This window comes from Schistocerca gregaria, chromosome 1, assembly GCF_023897955.1.
Source record: "Schistocerca gregaria isolate iqSchGreg1 chromosome 1, iqSchGreg1.2, whole genome shotgun sequence".
Taxonomy (NCBI): Eukaryota; Metazoa; Arthropoda; class Insecta; order Orthoptera; family Acrididae; genus Schistocerca; species Schistocerca gregaria.
The window spans coordinates 1,014,005,632-1,014,013,765 of NC_064920.1; positions in this window are offsets into that span (position 1 = coordinate 1,014,005,632).

Sequence of the window (8,134 nt, forward strand, 5' to 3'; positions counted from 1 at the left end):
TCTGTTGAGAGGCTAGACAAACATGTGGTTCCTGAAGAGGGGCAGCAGCCTTTTCAGTAGTTGCAGGGGCAACAGTCTGGATGATTGACTGATCTGGCCTTGTAACACTAACCAAAATGGCCTTGCTGTGCTGGTACTGCAAACGGCTGATAGCAAGGGGAAACTACAGCCATAATTTTTCCCGAGGGCATGCAGCTTTACTATATCAAGAGCTGCATCAAACCAGTCTCAGGACTGATGACCACAACAACATGTGAATGTCAACCAATTCATCCCATGTTCAGGAACATAATTAACAGCTTAATACTAGTAATAGAATAACTTAAATCTGAAACAATAACATTACTAAAATCCCAAACTACAATCTAATTCATTCATTAATAAATGTAAAAGTACATTAACATAGGACATAAGGATCATCAAGATACAAAACAAACATTTACACAACTTACACACATTGGTGAAATAGCTCATGCAATTGCATCTTCTGTCACCAGCATGGTACATTTCCACTCATCTAACAGCATCACTTGTTTGGGCCTTTCTATTTACTGTCCACTCATATAACACGTAGTTGCAATATCTAAGGTTCATCTGAAATGGAGATACTATATGATACAGCTCCTGCTGCACAGCAAGATACAAAAGGATCCATGTGATGTCCAATGACACAATTGGCACTTCACAGTTAGATATAAATGATTTGATACCCAAAATTCACTAGAACTCATTTCCTGCATCACCATACTGTGAGCGGTATGCTCGCTTCACAGTATACGCACTAGCCCAATAGGAAATAACTACCAATAACTTCTGTTCTTTTATGTGAGTTCTATATTGCTTAGGAGACCACAAGGCAAAGACCATATATACTGCCCATGAACATGCGACAGAGCACAGTGACAACAAGCAGTGAATGATGTCAGATCAGATCAGCAAATTCCCTTCCATACCGGATTACTCAGAACACCTGCCACATAACAGCCCCTTGACTTGGCCCGTCTGTACTACAGAACAGGAAGCTGCTCCCATCAACTATATTCCATGCAGAGAAACATACCATTATGTTCATGCTATATGGACCTTCTTTCTCTCTGAAGGCAGTAATTCATTGTCTCCACAGAATTAATCACAGTAATCCCTGCAAGTTCCAACATCAGTCACAGAACACCGACTGCTGTAGCTCCCCTTGTTACATACATGCTTCATTACATACTGCCCCACATACAGCTGGCACTCGCTTGTTATTGCTCCTTGCTGCCACTGTTGTCCTCTCAGCGATGCATGACTCATAGTCCATCGACTGTCACAAACCTGTCAATGGGTAAAGATGTGCCAACTGGCACAATACATACTACAGTACTGCTGTGGGGTCATTCCATTAAATGGGAAGTGACTGACACTTGCATTCCAGTGTCCACTCCACAACTGTGATTCAATATCAAACAGATCAGTGCAGAAAAGAAAGCTACCAAAATGGGCCTTTAGCATGGCAAACCAGATGCTTTCTCTGCTTGTAGACATCATAAAAGCATCAAGAAATGGGTATATCTACACCTACATCTATGTGATTACTCTGCTATTCACAATAAAGGGCCTGGCAGAGTGTTCAATGAACCACCTTCAAGCTGTCTCTCTACCGTCCCACTCTCAAACGACGTGTGGGAAAAATGAGCACTTAAATTATTCTGTGCAGTTATATTACCAAAATGGTCCACCGTGCTGCTGAAGCAACCATGCCACATACAAAATAGAAAAAAATGCTGATTACAGAAAGTTCTACATACTTACGATATGTACTGCATAATGAGGAAAGGAAGAGACAGACCATTTCTAATGAGTAATTGGTCACTGTAGTACAAAAACACAAAGAGTCATTAAAACTTCTGTGCTTTCTATGATGCTACTATTTAAGATAGAAATAAATATGCATCTGCTACAGGATACATCAGCGTGCACAGTTATAAGTTATGTTATTAAATTTATTGAATAAAAACAAAATTAAACAAAATACACTGGCAGTTTAACTGAGGATATTAAAATAATTTCTAAATTTCAGGACATGGAATAATCTGGTGTGTGTGTGTGTGTGTGTGTGTGTGTGTGCGCGCGCTCGCGTGTGCATGTGTCTGTGTGGCCGGATGGGTGGGTGGATGCAATTAAGAGAGACAGAGAGAGAGAGAGAGAAAGAGAGAGAGAGAGAAATTGAACATAGTGAGAGATTGCAATTCTGAACCAAAGAACATGCAAATAACTGAATAACAACCAAAAATTAACATATTTTTAACCTTCTTCCAGCCTTCTATCAAGCACATGGACAGAAAATTAATATTTTAAGCTTATGATTGGAAAATCTTTGTATTCCTTTTTTAAACATTCATTTATAATTTTTAATATACCTTCATTGAGAATGAGGTCCATTACATTTAAAGAAAGAGTGATGTTTCTATGCTAATTTTTTTAAATCTAGAGAATATTCAGATGCCACTACTAAGGGATGCAAAGACAATTTCTCATAAAATGTTCTATTAACAACTCATCATAGTGTGATAAACATGCAATATGTGTTCAGAGATCAAGTGTGTCTTAAAGTTATGATTTTCCAGTGAAATTACAATGGTTAGAAATGAGTTATATGCCATCCTGAAATGCAAAAGGGTGCACTTCGTATCAATAGAGGAAAATGAATGTCAGCAGATGTGTTGGGTTTATCAGAATATCTCTTGGAAACCACTGATATTGTATTAATTGTATTAATAGGCATAAAAATGGAACTTCCTTTTTTGCATAGGAGAGAGACATATGTTGGGGAAGGGCAAAATGGAAGGGCAGATCACTCAGACCCCAGACTTCTGTCATTCTGGGATCAAGTTAAGCATTAACAGGCAGAAGCAGCCACTGCACCTGTTAAATAAAAGCAAGGCAGTCTGTAAGTTTACCAAACAAGAAACTGGAAAACAGAGACAAAAACACAATTACTTACAGACAAAAGATAAGTAGTAGGTCAATAAAGGATCCACAGATACGAGACAATATTTAGAATGAATATTTTTTAGGTATAGCAGAGAAACTATAAGAATATTCCCAAAATCAAATGTTGTACAAGTAAAAAATTATGTGGCAAGTGCAACAATGTTGTTACCCACCACAGAGAATGAAGTCAGGAATACAGCATAAAAATTAAAAAATCAGAAATCAACTGGCATACCTGACATGCCAGTCTATCTATTTAAGGAATGCATACACTGTATGAAAACTCCATTAACTAACATAATAAACAAGTCTTTCATTTTCAATGACTATCCAGAATGTCTTAAATAAGCAAGAATTGTGTCTTTACTAAAGAAAGGTGATGCAGAAAACAAAACTAGAGGCTCATTCCTCTGATGTCATCATTCTCAAAAATAATCCAATCCGTTATGAAAGACAGACTACTGAAATACAGTACTTGAATGAACATAACTTCCTCATTGAGGTACAGTTCAGTTTCTGCACTAGCAGAAGTACAGAATCATCTATAACAGTCTACAGAAATGGTATCTGATGCAGTAAACAAGAATTAATGAGTCACAGGTATATTTCTAGATTTATCAAAATCCTTTGATATTGCTGACCACTAAAATCCATTAAAAAGCTAGAACAATTTGAAATAGGAAGAGCTGTCAATGATTGAAAAGCAGGGTACAAAGGGTAGAAGTAGCACAGGGTTCAAATAATGCAATGTTTTTAGTGCAGCATTAACCAGATCCCAAATTATACTAACATAGGAGTCCCTCAGGGCAGCATCTTAGGAATAATATTGTTTTTGATCTACATTACTGACTATTGAGACAATGTTAGACACGAGGAAAAAAAATTCTTTTTGCTGATGACAGCAAAATTTTGATCATAGATAAAACAAACACCAGAACTCCTAGTATAGAAAGCAAATGAAACTATAAATAGGTTCATAATAGGTCATCATGCAATAAACTTACAATGAATGTAAAGAAAACAACTGACATGCATTTGTGCTTAAAGGGGAAAAATGATTCTGTAAAATTAGATGTGGATGAAAATTTCATAGACCTGCTGACTGTCACCTGAAGTGGGATGAACACCCAAATACACTAGCAAAGAAAATGTTGTTAACATTCAATGCCCTTGCAGTCCTGTCATCAGTGTGTAACTGACAATGCCCTATAATTGTGTGCTATTCATATTTTGACTGTTCACACTGTTCACATACAAGTTGTTAGAAAACGTATTCCATATTGTGGGATGTGGTAGCATGGACCAAAACAAGATAAAATGTCTAAGTTAACAAGGACTCTAAAATGCTACTTTAAGAGTTATGAGCACTTGTTCATTTTCAGTAGCATGAATAACATCTTATACTGCAAGCTCTTTGCTATCATGAATTACTTACAGAATGCAGTAAACAAAAAAGCACACATTTCTCTGTTTACGTCCATGGATACAGCATGCACAAAACATCTCTTACTGGTGTTTCTGTGAGTGTATTCACTATTCTCAAGAAGCACAGCTTATTCATTAGTTCTGATGGACCCAGTTTGTGTTCTGATAAGTTTGTGAATTGCTTTTAGACTGTAGTTTTATCTTTGCACTTACCAGCATTAGTGAAGTCTGTTATTACATATGGAAAATGGCAAAAATGATATTTTGTTATGGTATGGCAAATGGAAGAAACCATCAAGCCCATGTTTTGCATGCTGAAAAATCTTCATAATGCAGTGTCCCATCTGCACAATTATTCAGCCATTTTTTCCAGTACCTAGCAGACTCTGGCTCTTTGTCTCCAGCAACTACTGGATATGTGGTTCATGCATGATGGAGCACCAACTTATTTTCTATTAAATGCCCCAGAACGCCTCATATGGACACTTAATGGGCAATGCATTGGTTGGGGAAGTTGAGTATGTTGGCCATCTCATTCCCTTGATCTTAATCCCTTGGTTTTTTGATTGTGAGGACATTTGAAATCTTTGGTGTGGGAGCCCCATAATACAAACACTTCAGGAACACATCATCAATGCCTGGCAGCTGTCAGCACATCCATGACCAATCTGGAGTTTTTCATAGAGTGTGTGATTTCCTAAACATCAGACAGAAGTGATGTATCTTCACTCATGATGCCTGAAATTTCAGAGTTGCACATCCATACAGTCCAAAGGCCCACTTATAGAGACTACTAGAGTCAGTCCCCTGGCACACACTGGTGAGCTCCCAAAGAAAGTAGTGCTATATAAGTGATTACAAATGAGTGCTCAGCCTATTATGTAACCTGTATAATTGTTGTCCAGTTAATGTGTTCAGTGCTATCCATGACCTGTACTTCATTGTATCTTATGTGATGTTCTATAAAAGTGTTATGTTTCATCAATTGTGTTTGTTCTTGTTATAGCAAGAAGCATGTCTTAATTATGAATTTACACCATACTGAGCAGCTCCTTTAATGATGGCTTACTAGTGCAGGTCATATGTAACAACAAACACATTACATTAGAAACTCTGTTTTCACTTTTGTTTACTCTATAGAGAGGATACATTTAGGGATATGCAAGGCAGAGTAATGTAGGTGGTACGTGTAGATAGTATACTTTATTTGCTGACACCACCATACACTATAGAGCACAAGCACACATGATTACTGTTCATAGTGAAGTATCAGTCAAACATAGTGCTGTATTGAGGCTCTGCTCTGCTGGCCAAAGCATTTGCTAAGCCAATCGATCTTTGAGTTCTCACAGATCTCTCCCACTTCTCAGAATACAGAGCACTGAGAGGGAGGGAGAGGGGAGGGGAGAGGGGGTAGTGGAGGTAGCCATAGGTCACTGTAGATAATATCATCTTTGTGCAGGAGTGTGTGACCAGCTGTGCTGTGGTTGCCTGCTTGCAGAAGGCATGGCTGGACCATTTCTCAATGCAATGGTGGAAAAGGTGCAGCTTAGCTGTCTGTGTCATGTCTTTAACACAGGTGATATTGTGCTAGGTGAGGAGGGAGACAGTGTGGTCAGCTGTAGTGTGATAGTTGGTTTACATTAGAGAGAGATGGGAGAGGCAGGGAGCCAGATTGCTAGGTCATAGTTGAAGGTGTGCCACATTTGCTATGCGTGCACTGAAGAGGAAGTTGTTTCCATGACAGTAAGCATTCTATTGAAGGATAACTGCGACATAATCTTGTCTAGGCCAGTGCTATAAGGGAGCTTGTGGCTATAAGTGAAATGCCTAGTAAGAGATCCCTCATCAGCCTGCCATTCCCCATCCTGCCATTTGATGATCAGGAAATCATCAAATAGTGTCACTAACTGATAAATCCTCCAGTTGAAACTGATACATATTGAGACACACTACAAATGTGTTGCTCTTGTTCAACATACCTAACACACTGAAGTTTTCTTGGGCAGTGTGCAAATTGGTGCTTGTGTAAATGATAGCATCATCAGATGTACTGGTGTGTAGAATTCATGCAGGCTAGAGACTATGCATTGTAACAGTTGTCAGTTTTCCATGGAGCAGAATATCAAAGGTGTTATTCCTTCTGGAATATGATAGTTGCAAGGCAGGGTGGACTATGTCAATCCTCAGCATGATGTAGTTTCTGTCTTTTAGGACTTGATGCATAAAATTTTTGTGTGATCTGTGTGTCTGCGAGGATTGTGTCCTGAGGTATGTGATGTGCTACTTAACCTTATGGGCAAGTTTAGGGAGTTCTATGTCTGTTAGCAGTTATGTTGGTGATATGAAGTCCAAAGTGTCAGAAGTTTGCCACATAGGACTTTCACTAAGGAGGAAAGAGGGTCTTGCTTATATTCTGAGAGCACATCTAAGAACACCCATAGAAGGATTCTGTACTATCACCTCATGGATATATGTATGGTGTTTTAAGTGTAAAGTGCCACAGTTCCACTAAGACATTGCTTTGAGGGTGATATGCTGTGGTTGAGGAGCTCTGAACATCCCACAAGTTGCAGACTATAGTGAAGAGTACTGATTAAAATTGGTGGCCTTGGTCAGTCATGATTGAGGCCAGGTAACCAAAATGGGAAATCCATAAGTCAACAAATGACCTTGCTATGGATTCTGGCATGAAATCAGAGAAAGCCATATCTTCCACCTAGTGGATAACTCGATTGATGGCTGAGAGATCGTAAGGGAAGCATTCTGATTCAGGAACGGGCCTGTCTAGATCTAGATGAAAATATCAGCTAGCATCTGTGACTTGGCTGTGAGTGCTGGCTTGTTTTAGAGTATTTGGCAGGCTATAAAATCTTGGATCCAATGTTTATGAGCACTTTTGCACTTCAACCATACAGCAAAGTCCATAACTAGTCTAGTTGTTGAATGAACAGCCAGATGAGACAGCCCATGCAGTCAGTCGAAAATAGTCTTCCTTATAACAAGTGAGATGAGGATTATAAGGTGGTTCAGTGACACACCAAACATTATTTGTGCTGATGAACCAGGAACAGTGCAATTTTCGATTTGCAAGTCAGTTGTGATGTCATGTAGGAGTTCAAGTAATTCAGTGCCCCATAGTTGGACCTTGAAGAGCTCATCATAATCTATATCCACTGAGAATGCACTGACATAGGAGAGATAGTCTGTGATGATATTGTCTGTATCATGAAGGTGTCAGATATCAGTTAAAAATTTTGCAGTATAATATAGATGTCAAAAATGCTGGGAGGAGCAGAGTTTGGAAGGGTTGTGGATAAAGCTTTGCAATGGTCAGTGATAGGTGTACATGTTAAGTGGTCTGTCTTCACTATCATCTTTGAAATGGAATGCTGTTTCATACACCATGAAAAATTCTTCATCGTGTACTGACCACTTGCACTGAGAATCAACCAATTCCTTGGAGAAAAAAACAAAGAGGTCACCATACACCTGCTATCATCTGCTGAAGCACCATCCTGATAGGAGAATCTCTTAGGTCAGAAGTGATCCACAAAGAGGCATTGGAAGTGGATGTGCCAACATCATAGTCTGAGAGAGGCACTGTCTTTAAGGTGGTCAGATGCTCATTGCATCTACAAGATCCATACCAGGTCTCACTTACCAGATGTGTGTTTGCCTGCCAGAGTATCCGTTAATGGGGTCTGAGTGGCAGATGCATTATGTAAATGCTGGT